At 37.0% G+C, this 13,623-nt stretch overlaps 1 long non-coding RNA gene across 1 annotated transcript; it reads left to right on the top strand.

Annotated features, from left to right (window-relative positions):
* The first annotated feature begins 581 nt into the window (after nt 1–581).
* On the top strand, nt 582–13,324 carry LOC110295470. Its single transcript, XR_002378072.1, has 3 exons — nt 582–774; nt 7,278–7,373; nt 13,265–13,324. It is a non-coding gene; the product is annotated as an uncharacterized LOC110295470 (long non-coding RNA).
* The last annotated feature ends 299 nt before the right edge of the window (nt 13,325–13,623 follow it).

A 13,623-nucleotide genomic window follows, 5' to 3' on the forward strand; every position in this document is an offset into this window, starting at 1 on the left:
TACTAAAATTTCCCTTTGTCTCTGGTTACAGCTCCTATATGTACAGAAGCTACTCTGTCTACTACTCCCTCAGAGATTTTGAGAACTTAGCATGGGATAATATACCACAGAAGTCATGCATCATGTCAGACCCAGTATCCAAATAAAAATCATTGGAAAACACAAATAATGCAGTAGTCATTTCAAAAAGGTGGTAACAGAAGAGAAGGAAATAAGGAAGCTCTCTCTCTTAAACAAAGTTATTTATAAGAATGCCTTCAAATTAACAAGTCTTTGTTTTGTGACCTAAATCATGATTCAAACTGTATGTTATTTGTCATGTTTACTAAAAATTATGACCTAATAATAGATGCTTATTAGTACCCCTTTATGGAAAATGAATAATGAAGGGATGGAATCCCAGTGGTTTTAGCAAGGTGTACAAGCATGAATAGTCTGGTTGCAGAGGTTATGTCCATTGCTACTATGCTATACAGCTTCCTCTGATTCTATAATTAAAGAGAATGGAGTGGATAAATGGGGAGAAGAATCTTCAGAAAATGTAGGTCATTAGTTTTTACTCAGGAACAGAGATGATTCTTCTGATCTGTGAACTAAGAATCACTCCAATGAGTGGTAAACATACTGGTTTTGTCAAGAAGATGGTACTGAAGACATCAGCCTCTGCATTGTTAGATTCAATGAAGAGCTGCTATCAACAGTGAGAATTGCCTGTTCTCTTCCCATCTGGACTTCAGACTGTAGATCTCGAGGTTCTCAAGCATTTAGCTTCAGGTAAATCTCAATTCTCTTTGTCCTGATCCAACTTACTGATGACGTGATGCCATGTAATTTCTGATTTTTCCACTATTCCATCCACCAAACCTAATTTGCATTTCTTTCATACATACATACAAACTCACACACACACAAACACACAAACACATATGTGATTTTCCTTCTCTAGAAAACTTTAATATAGGGACTACTCAGTCTTCTTGTTCACATTTTTATTTCCATGGAAAAGCTTCTTTTCCTCCATGAACTTGCCAGATGCATACCTGCAGCGGCGATGTGTTGAACTTTGCTCATTGGAAGAGCTCAACAAATAGCTTCAAGATTAAAAGTTCAGGGGGATAGAAACAGACAGACTCACAGCAGTGATGCTTAAAGGTGGTGGTGAATTTCAAAGGCACTTCAAATCTTGGCCAAGTGACAAGAACAAGAAAGGCTGGTTGTAATCTGTGCATATTTAAAAGCCTGGAAAAGAAGACACAGTGGACGACATAAAACTAGCTCCTTTTTTCCCCCTCTTTACATTTTTATTTTTAGTTGCTTTTAGAAAGCTGGGATAAATCCATGAAGAGACCACAGTGGGGCTAGAATGGAAAATACCTTCAGATATTTAAGGCCAGACCCAGAGCTAAGATTTTGCAAGATTCCCACGGAGAAAAAGAATAATGATTAAAAGTCTGGGAAAATATCCCTTGGTTTTCTCTTAAGGATTTTGTCATGTTCAAGCTGGATAAAGAAGGCTAAGCCCTGAGTCAATAGCAGGCTTATGTAAATAGTACATTGTTCAAAGTGCTGAGAAACAGGAGAGCTAAGACATCCTTCAAGTTTGTCTGCTTCCACTGAGGAAGCAGGCTTAAGTGACAACAAGTGAGATTGAGTATACTATGTAGTTAGAGTAAACCAGTATGAATTCATTACTTCAGGAATCAAGGAAATTTGAAGACAAATGCTTCTCATGGGTGTGTCTGGGAAGGCAGGAATTCAGAACATTCAGTAAACAGATTGAAGAGTCTACATAATGTTTGACAGCATATTATTTGTTCAGTGATAATAATGATCTTCAGGTTGAGGTTCAGTTTCCCCACAGAGAAGTAGAAATATGTAAGAAATCTCACTGTAAAACAGGTGAAGCAACACCTTCAGGTCCACAACCATGACTGTGATCTCCATACAGGCTGCTTGTCACCTGTTCTGTAGGAAAATAAGCACCACAGTTGGAATTCAAAGCGCAGAAGATAAGAAGCCCTTCGATGGCATCCATTTATGGATAGAATACTGCATGAATTGTTTAGAATCATTGGTCTCTATGATGTCTATTCATGCCTGAGGCCTTGGTTACCTCTTCTAGCAGAAGACAATACTTATAAGTGCTACATTTGTCCATGTTACTCAGTGTTCAATTGACTGGGTCACCAAACCAAGCATAAGCTCTTAGTCTCTCTCTCTCTCTCTCACTCTCTCTCTCTCTCAATGAAGACTTATGATTAGAGCATTTTTCTTTATTCTGTATCAGGGAATTAAAAAAAAAAAACACACACATACATATTGAGCAGAACCACAATCAACTTTCACCAAGTATTTTGAGAACCCAATTAACTTCTTGTGAAAGAAGTGAACAATGAAATTATTGTAGTTCTCTATTTTCATGTCTCTGAAATGTACTTATACATAACCAGAGAAAATAAAACATCTGTTTATAGAAAGGTGAGTGGTATGGAACCCTAAATGAATTTAATAGCAAACAATTAAATAAATTTCCTGGGTGGATACAAAGCCGAATATTGCATATTTTCCACCTTCAGAATAGTAACCTGGACTATTTTGAGTTTAATTTATTCTGACCTTAATTTCTCAATATCATCATGAATATTACTAATTTTGCCTTAAGAAGAGTATGAAATCCTCCTCCTATGTATGAATAGAAGCCCACGACTAAATAGCCATAAAATCTTGTATAATCATCCCAATTTTTCTCAATTTCTCAAACTAAAAATAAGACTGATATATTTGACTGCTGAGTATACAAATTAGTCCATGTGAAGTCAGTAGGCAATAGACAAGTATGCAAAGCTCCCAGTGATACACAGTATTCACACAGAACTGACCATGGGTGCCGTGGCTGCAAAGAGACACTTGGCTATTGCACTGGTTGGTTTTGTGTGTCAACTTGACACAGGCTGGAGTTATCACAGAGAAAGGAGCTTCAGTTGGGGAAGTGCCTCCATGAGATCCAGCTGTAAGGCATTTTCACAATTAGTGATCAAGGAGAAGAGCCCCTTGTGGGTGGGACCATCTCTGAGCTGGGTTCTATAAGAAAACAAGCTGAGCAAGCCAGTGGAAGCAAGACAGTAAGTAGCATCCCCTCCATGGCCTCTGCATCAGCTCCTGATTCCTGCCCTGCTTGAGTTCCAGTCCTGACATCCTTTGGTGATCAACAGCAATGTGGAAGTGTAAACTGAATAAATCCTTTCTTCCCCAACTGCTTCTTGGTCATGATGTTTATGCAGGAATAGAAACCCTGACTAAGACAGCTCTGATCTTCACTTTCTATCTTCATAGGGATGCTCTACTTCCAGAGATTGCCACTGTCTCTAAATATCCCTAATACCTATTTGTTACTACTTCTAGTAACTCTTTCTAGCTCTACCCCTTGTTTTAGAGGAAAATTTAATTAAAGAAAACATAATAAAAAGAGAATAAACTAGTGCATTAGGGAAAGAGTGAAATCTCAATACACATATCATTGTTTTAATGGGTCATTAGGTAAAAGGTCAAAATTCCAAAATAATTCTCATATTAAGTAATAACTACATATGATATTTGACTGGTCTTTTAAGTCCTGTTAGTTGAAAGTTTCTTTGTAAACATTATCAATTATTTGAACAAAACATTTTTTAATTAAGTAAATAGGTGCTTTAATCTTTGAGCACTCACAAATATGTGTCTTTACAGTGTGTTCCCATTTGTTTCCTTCAAACTCACTCCTGCCCTCCTCTATACTCCTACCACATATATTCCAGTACTCAACTTTCTACTTCTTTAAAGATCATTCTCTCCCCCTCTCAACATCATTTTCTATTTTCATAACCTACACAAACATATAAATAGCATGCAAACATACACAATAAAGCCATATACAGAAACCTTTATTTATTTATCCATACATGTATATCATATACACATATGTATACACATTTACACATCCCATACACATACACAGTCATATTTATGTACATATATCTGCTTATAAAAGAAAACATATATTATTTGTCTTTGAGTGTGGTTTATTTCATTAAAAATGATGTATCTGGGTTCCATCTATTTTCCTGTAAACACCATGATTTTTATTTCTCTTCATAAAATTCCATGGTATATATGTACATTTTCTATATTAATTCATTTGTTGATGGACATCTAAATTTGTACTATTTCCTTCCTAATGTGAACAATGCAGAATTTCGACTTTACAGATATGTGGGAGTTGAGAAAGGCTCTTTATTCATGACTGAGACTGTATACAATACCTCATCACTTTCAGCTTCTGGGTGACCAGTCGTCTCCATGTGGTTTCATCCAGTCTAGTAATGGTAAAATTATTAGAATTACTCATTCTCAATTTCTCATTGAAAATGCTGATATTTTAGATTGCAACACTCTCTGAAACATGTATTAAAATTTGAAAAGAAGTAAAACTTTTTAATATATAAGGAATCATAATTCACTCTGAAGGATTGAACTGGACTTGCATTTTATTGAAATGTACACATGTCAAGACATAGTTTCACATGTACCATTCATAGTTGAAGGAAGAAAACACAGCTTGATAAATTAAGAAGAATAATCATACAAATATCTTCAAACATCCATAATTAATAAAAATAATTGTCCATTGGACTGAACATAGGGTCCTCAATGAAGGAGCTAGAGAAAGGACATAAGGAGCTGAATGGGTTTGCAGCCCCACAGGAAGAAAAAACAATATGAACCAACCAGTACCCCCAGAGCTCCCTGGGACTAAAACACCAACCAAAGAGTACACATGGTAGGACTCACGGCTCCACCTGCATATGTTGCAGAGGATGGCCTTGTTGGACATCAATGGGAGGAGAGGCCCTTGGTCCTGTGAAGGTTCCAATCTATGCCCCAATGTAGGGGAATCTCAGGGCCAGGAAACAGGTTGATGAGCAGGGGAAGGAGGAGGGGAGGGGAAAGAGGAAAGGGGTTTACATTTGAAATGTAAATAACAAAACTATCCAATATAAAAAAACTGAAAAAATAAAAATAATTGAAGATAATCAATATATATTGAGAGAATCATATTGGAATGCTGAGTTTCAAATAATCTTAATCAAAACAGAATAGGTTTTTCTTCCAAAACATATAATTTGTGAATTTCAGTGCCTTAAGGAAACCAAAATGTTTTCCTTGTTCACAAACTTTTGCAGAACAGAGAAGAATTCACTGACCAAATCAAAACTCAGGCTTGGATATGGGATCACCAATATAGTCGATCAATTGCCTCCATATCGTGTAAGAGGACAATATGGAAAACCACAGCACAGGTCTTACATTCTTTTGGTCAATGCATGGATTTCATTCACCTAAGTAAAGTGAGCTGCCCAGGAGTAAAGTAAAATGAGTAGGAGAATCAGACATGATCATATGTGAGCCCAGGACCAAAATCAAATGATCATAATGTGTACAATTAAAGGCCAACAAACCAATGCTTTTTATCTAGAACTCGTACTGTTTATAGAATTATTTCATGAAGAATAGGGATGGTTCTCTTGACTATTTACTATTAATTTATTTGACTATTTAAGATAATTGATAATATTGATTCAAATTCTGTAGGAGGCATTAGAGCTAAACTGTCTCTGTTCTTAGCTTCCCCAACTTTTTAGGTACCCTCAAGGGTCTTTGTAAAGGGGAGGAAAGGTAAATTTGATTGGCATTCTTGTACAGTGAACGAATACAGAATATGTAGGTGTTAAGTAGACAATAGGAAGGGAAAAATGACAGAAGTCTCTAGTTCAACTCCATTTGCATTCTTGTGAGAAAACACCTCGGAAAATCATCTTAAGAAGAAGAGAAGTATACTTTGCTGCATAGGTTCTCAAGTTTCAGTGCATGAGTAAGCAGAAAATAGATGGTTCATGGTCGGTAGGAGAAAGGTGTGGGGGGGGGAGGGAGAGAGAGAGAGAGAGAGAGAGAGAGAGAGAGAGAGAGAGAGAGAGAGAGAGAGAGAGAGAGAGAGAGAGAGAGATTGATTTAATTTCAACCCTTAAGGACCCTGCTCTTGAAGGTCTAACAACCTCACAGGCTATCGAACAAGGTTTCTAAGTGGAGCCTTTGAAAGACACTTAGGACCCAAACCATGACAATGTTCTATGTGTTTGCAGTAGGCTGAATCTTGGGATGTATTCATTAAAATTTCATGCTTTTGGTCTCAAGTAAAACTTGAAAAAACATTGACAATTTGCAAAGCTGTATTTGCTGCTTTAAAGGTCAGAGATCTGGATTTGTTGCAAAGAGCAGAAGGGAACTACAGTTGGTAAACACCCAACACTGAGCTGGGGTCTGAAAGGGAACTGGAGTCATGCTGTGCTGAGAGGTTTTGATGTGCAACAAGATTCACTATGGGATGCAAATCAAATCCTTCTAGGCAACTCAGAGCTTGCCCTGAGGCCTGAAAAGAACTTTCTTCTATTTTCAGTATTTCCTGTTTTCCCTAGATTCACTCTTAGAATGCTGAGAAGTCAGACCGCACTTACAGAAGGAAGGACAAACAGATGCATCTAAGTTTGAGGAAGGAAACTGTGTCATAAAGTTTAAGTTGTTGTTTTGATTCTTTCTTACAGAAACATATCTGTGCTTCAAAAAACAGATTAGTATTCCAGTGCTCTACTAAATGCAAACATGTCTTTCACTACCAAGGGCACACACTTGCTGAAGAAAGGAGAGAGTAATCAAAGAAGCATGACTTCCTGAGATAATCTAATCTTGAACCAAGGAAGCATGAGGCATATTTATCTCCCCTGAATCTTTGTTTACTTAACCATGCAGGGAACTTGGTAATGACTTGTGAAAATTGTAAATACTAAATTTGAATACTACTATTTGAAGTAGATTGTTTTACTTTGGTTACAGTCTCCCCACCCCCCACATTGTTACCCTTCACTGTGCCCTCCAGAGGATAACACTTCCCATTCCCTTAATAATCTTAAAATTCCCTTTCATCTTCCCTTAAACACAATCTAAGTCACACATGCCATCCTGATGTTTTATTACTGAACTCATCTTACATGCAGTATTTCATCTCATGAACTTGACCCTTACCAGTCTGGGCATGAGGCAAATTTTCACCTGCCATTCACAACTACACAACATGCCAAGTTTTGAATGTAGCCAACACAATTGGACTCATGAAATATCCTAAAATTCAGCTCATGTGCTAGCACATACTGACTGCCTGATCTTAGAAAGTGTTTTCTATGTCTCAGGTTTGTGATGTGCAAAAGAGGAAGAGCTTCAATTCAACAACTGCACATGGTTGGAGCAAAAGTTGTGCACTAGAAGCTATAAATCAACAATTCAATGTATGTTGTCTCTCTCCCCTGTAAGTTTGTGCTTAGTAGTCTACGATTAATTCTTACTATTTTAGTGGTGTTGCTCTTGTTTGCTTAATACAACTTTATGTGCCCAGTATAAAAATCCCCAAGAACTAAAGAGTGATAACAGAAAAGGTATATTTTTATACAATAAATGCACATGTAATATACACACTTAATATAGTTATATAAAACTATACATATTTTATATGTATAAAAATAATAGTTAACATTCTTATGAAAATAATATTCATGTTATACATATGATATTATATGATCCATTGTATAGATTATATTAAGACATTAATCCTCTAGATCTACTAGCCATTTGGATATAGCTAACTTGGTATGTTAATAATATACCAATAAAATAACGGATAGTTTATTTATATCATGTGAGCATGTCACAGGGATTTTGACAATTTTATAGTTGAACTGGACATAGGTTGTATATGCAGAAGAAAATATGTCCTAATATTGGAATGAGCATAGGAGATGAATGTCACTGCCCTCACATTCTCGGAACTGACACACACAGGAGCACAAATTTACAGGTAAACCAATATTTACCTAAATGAATAGAGACTTTCTAGGGTGAATAGGACTAACACTCAGAGAGTTCTTATGCTAGATAGCAGATAATCTTGGTATTTTCTCCTGCTGGGGCCTTTGCAACTTTGGCTTCTATTAATGACAACCTAAGGTTGAGGTGATTCATGCAATAATGTTCCCCCCCTCCCAAGTGTTCATGCTTTCATCCTGACCCTCTGAATATATATCGCTACATGAGAAAATGTCTGATTAAAAATTTTGAGATGAGGATATCATCCTAGAATATCAAGATGAGTCCTTTGTAATCATGGGTATCCTAAAATGTGAAAACTGGGGATCTGTGACAATAGAAGCCCAAGTCAGAGTGAATGAATGTGGGCTATTGCTAGAAGATAGAATATTCAAGGTTCAGATTCTCTTACAGAAATTCTAGATGCTTCTCTTCCTGAGCATCCAGAAACAGTAGCCTGCTGGCACCTGAATTTAACCCTGCCAGGTCCATTTCAGACATCTGACCTCCAGAGCTGTGACTTCATCAATTTCTGCTTTAAGACACAGGACAATTTGTTATACCAACAGGAATCATTTTAACAGTTTTCTGCCATTATAAATGTGCCTTGACCAGGATCTCAGGGTAACAAGAAAAGTAGTCCTAATGTGCTTGAACATTACTCTCGTCTGTGCTGAAGTATTTCAAACCATGCCTGGTCTTTTGTGCTATATAAAAATACATCTCTTTTCCTATCAATATTTCAGGGACTGTGCGTTCAAACATCCCAGTTTTCTTCTTATTCACTATCTCTGACGATCCAATAAGTCTGGATAATAGGCTTCACGTGGTTGGCCTCTCCTCTCCCTTACCACAAGGGCCAGATACCATGCCTGTTATATCCATCAACTGCATAGCAATTTGTTCAAATTGAAACATTTACTCCAAGAAGAAGAGGGGGAGGCCCATGAGATTCAGGAAATAAACAACTCACAAACATCAAGAAGTTCCTAAAACTAATACTACATGCATAGCCTTTCCCCAATGTCAGAGAAGCAGCAAACAATGTGGAGGAGAATTAAGAGATCCAGAGGAAGCCCTTTCACATATGGAGCTGCTTGCAAGACGTGTAGAAAGTCCCAGGCTCACAGACTTCATGAGTCATAATTAGTATTTGAAATGCTCCTGCTCCTCCTCCTTGTCTTCCTCTTTCTTCTCCTCCTGCTCTTGCTCCTGCCATGAAATTCCATATGTCCAAAGCTGTACACAGGTGCTATCTCCCTGTGTCAGTTTGTATATCTCTTTACCATTTCCCAAACAGAAAAACAAATATATTTTTTCCTCCTCTGTGCCTCCTCTTAAACATTTTCAGGTCATTCAGAACATATAATGGAGGATGGTGGCCTTACCTGTGGACCTTTAAAAGCTATGTTAAAGCTCTAACCTCCAATCTTGTGAATGGAAACTTATCTTCATATGTCACTATACAGAAGTCAACACAAATGAACTTAAATTGGTTGGAAGTAGGTCATAATCAAATAATTGGTGTCTTTATAAAAATGAGAAAAGTAGAGAGGAGACTCAAACAAAATGAATACATTGGCAAAAGCAGGGAGGGCTTGGAGCAATGCTACCACAATCCAAAGTATGTCAAGTGAGGCTAGGGATCACCAGAAGCAAGGACAAAACCATGGTTTGCAGTCTCTCTCTGAACTTCCAGGAAGGGCCACCCCTATTCAATTTCAGACTTCTGGCCTTGTTTCCTATAACATAATTAACTACTGTAAAATCAACTCCTATGCATGGTCATATGTTGAATGTAAATGCATATAGATAATCAAAAGCCAGAATCTTGGTTTCTTATACTTAACTCTACCTCCTGTCACCTACACACATGCATCCATTCAAATGTGCAAATCCACTCCAGGTTTTGTTGATTTGGAATTGACAAAGATGAATCTATTTTTGCCACCCGAGCGAGCGGGAGGGGAAGTGCTTCCCTGCCTGGCAGAGGCCCCACTGGGCTAACCTGCACTTATTGCCTCATCTGGTTATAAAGTGAGAGTTAATGTGTTAGCACAGCGGTGTTCCTGTTAACTACTGATTTGTTTTCTCATTTGCGTAAATACAAACTGAACTATGTGAGAAGCCAAGGGAAGGAAGCCTCATCAGGGAGTTTTATAGGGCACATAAGCATTTCCGACACCTGGGACTCATTGTAAACACACGGTCCCCGTGTCTCAGCTACTCATTTTCTTTTGTAAATGAAAAGTCTAAAATCTTAGCCCATGTTATTCATCACAGTCTCTAAAGAAATAGGTATTATGCTTCACAAATAAAACCAAATGTCCCCACCTCAGAGGCCCAATATATACAGCTGCTTTAGTCCTGTGATGGAATAACAACATGCTGGGGTCACATAATCTTGGAAAGAGAAATACATCCAAATTCCTTCCAAGGTTCCAACAAACGAAATACCCATGACAATATTCAATATTTTAGCTTCTGACAGTGAGTTTCTGTCACCACAGGAGATGTTTTTTCCCATTTCTTTCTTTTTGTTTCTTTTTCTCATTGTATATATTTGTTGCATTTAATACTCTGTTACATAGGAACATTTTCATACATTTGTTTACACTGTGTATTAAACAGTTTTCTTCTCCAAGCCCCTAACTTCCCCTGTACTTTACTATGTTTAAATAATGGTAAAATGACCAAGTAGCAGAAATTCTTTCAAAATAAGAGTGACTAGCCCTCACTTTAAGCTTTTTAAATTCATTCTCTTTCCAAAGGTCCAAACACTCAAGACTTAGTAGCCAATCTGTGATATTCCTGAGTACTGTTGGAACCTGTGATATATGAGGAAGCCACTGACAGAAAGAAGTTTAGCCAATGGGTTATGTTCTTGAAAAAATATGGTGGGACTCTAGATCCTTGTGGTATGATTGCTGACTGTCTCTCAGAGGCTCATGTGGACACATACTTGCTCCCTAGTTGGTAGTGAACTCTGTGGAGGTTATGGAACTATTTGGGCATGGCACATTCCTGTAGAAAGTCCATCACCATCACTGAGGATTGAGGTTAAGAAAGTATATGGCTTGGTCGGCCATCAGTGGAAAGAGAGGCCCATTGGTCATGCAGACCTTATATGCCTCAGTACAGGGGAACGCCAGGGCCAAGAGGTGGGAGTGGGTGGGTGGGGGAGTGGGTGTGGGAGGGTGGGGGGACTTTTGGGATAGCATTGGAAATGTAAATGAAATAAATACCTAATAATAATAATAAAAAGAAGGTATAGCCTTGCATCATTTCCAGTTCACACTCTCCTCTGTGTGCCACTGACAAATGATCTCTCACCTCCCTGCTTCTGCTGCTTGCTGTCATGCTGCTGCACTTTGATGTATCCTTATCCCTCTGGAATTGTAAGCTGAAACAAACTCTTTCTTCTACAAGTCATTTTATGTCAGAGTATTTTATCACAGAAACAGAAAAGTAACTGATAAAGGCTAAGCCCTTTGTTCTTCACCATTCTTTCTTGGACACCATGAAGTTAAGATGGTTCTTTTGCCACATGTTTTTACAATGAAATGCTGGAATGGCACAAGTCCAACTTTACATTAGATAGTTACATTATTTATTCACTGAACCCTTTCAAGTGATGAGCTGAAAGATATAAATATTTCAGGTATTTTATCATGATTACTGATAGATGACAAACACAACCCAAAGTTACACCTATGGAAAGTGTAGAAGATAATATTTCTCCTGATTAAAACCAAGTTTCTAAAACAAAAGAGAATCTTGGGAGGTGGGACTCTGCCTGTGTTTGCAGGTATTAAACTCCAACTTCCTGTCTCATGCAATTGTTCATTCAGAGTGTCTCCATCCACAATGTAAAAGAGAAGATATGTTTAAGGTAATTGAGACAGAATTGCCAGAGACTTTTATAGGTGACACACATTCATTTCTGAAAGTTCTAGAAGCTGGAAAGCTCAAAGTCAAGTTATAGGTAGAAGCAATATGTAATGAGGATCTGCCTACCAGATCATCTATGGCAACTTCCCCATGAAATTATTGTTAAAGGGTGAGCTATTGTGAGGAATTTTTTTTTTTTTACAAGAACTGGATTGCACACAAGAGAGTACATGGCATAATCATCTCCCAATGGAAGTTTTTCCAACAGCATTTAAGGTTACAGGTTTTAGACTTATTCAAAAATTCTAACCATCACAAAGACTGAGAGTATGGTCTATTTATATTTATGTTTATTCCTGAGACAACATTTTTTTCAGCACAATTAATGTTAGTTTCTGAAATGTTTTCTAGGGCAGGGATCATGATATCAAAATGGAGACAAGTTTTGTTAATCAGATAAAGCATATGAAGCTTTTCTGAAATTGAACTCACTTAGAGAATTTAGTGTATACATGCTATGAGTTTTGACAGAAAGGTTTTTTAATTTCTTTTTTCTTTGAAGAACCAGGCAATGCTGAATATTAAGTACTAAAGAATTATTTTATATTATATTCTCTGTAGATTGTCTCTCCTTTGTGAATAGATGCTGTTTGTAGCACAAAATAGGAAATGAATAAGTTGAAAAACACTGTATTAATGAGTAATTAATTATCCATATGCTGTAAATAGGAATGAGAAAAAAAATCTTCTCATATACTACAAAGAAAAGCAATAGGAACCAGAGTTTAGAGATGGCTCAGTGGTTAAGAGAGATTGCTGTTCTCCTAATAAATATGAGCTCAATTTCTAGGATCCAAACCAGGTAGCACACAACTATTTGTGATTCCAACTCAAAGCATGTACCTGAACATTCATAGTACATACACACATACACACACATACACACACACACACACACACACACACACACACACACACACACACATTTTTAACCAAAAGATTAAAGAAATGAATATTATCCCTTAAATCTTACCCACAACTTCCACTAGAACTTGAGTAAAGGAGTATATAGATGATTAAGACTAGATTTGTATTGTCTGATTTTTTTCTACTGTCCTGACATCCATTTGTCTTTACTTCTTACACAGATGAACATTAGAGAAAAAAATGTCCTTTGATCTTTGGTGAATGCTGTTAGGAGTTTTGTGTGGTTGTATGGCTTTATTTTTGTTGGGTGTAAATCAGAAAAACCACTAGATCTGATGGTAAATTTATGCTAGAACAGTTTGATCTCTTGTATCAAAGCCAAATGTAATCTTGTATTTTGTTGGGGGATGCTTTTATACACTACATACTCAGATGTCAAATTTTAAGAAAAAATAACCTATAATTTCCATCTAATTTAATAAAAATCTTTTATAACTAGGAAAGACCCACTGAAGATCTTGGATACAGACAAGAAGAAGGAAATCAAGAAGACCAACAAAACAGGTACCATATATTGATGATCCTTCTCCATGGGAACAGTTCTGAGATTCCCTGAAACATTATAATGTCTCCAGCCAGGACTTCAGCAGAGTGTAGCCAAGAAATCTCGTTGGCTTCAGTATTCTAAGGACTTAGTATGCAGTCAATTCAAATAGCATGGATAAAAATTTATATTACAGTTTGGTTATATAATACAAAGTTATAAAAACAAAAACAAAATGAAATAAAAAAGAGGTGCCTTAAGTGCTCAGAGAGCAGAGAATCACATTTAGTTGACTGTGAGCACTGTACATTCCA

Source organism: Mus caroli, chromosome 5 (assembly GCF_900094665.2).
Source record: "Mus caroli chromosome 5, CAROLI_EIJ_v1.1, whole genome shotgun sequence".
Taxonomy (NCBI): Eukaryota; Metazoa; Chordata; class Mammalia; order Rodentia; family Muridae; genus Mus; species Mus caroli.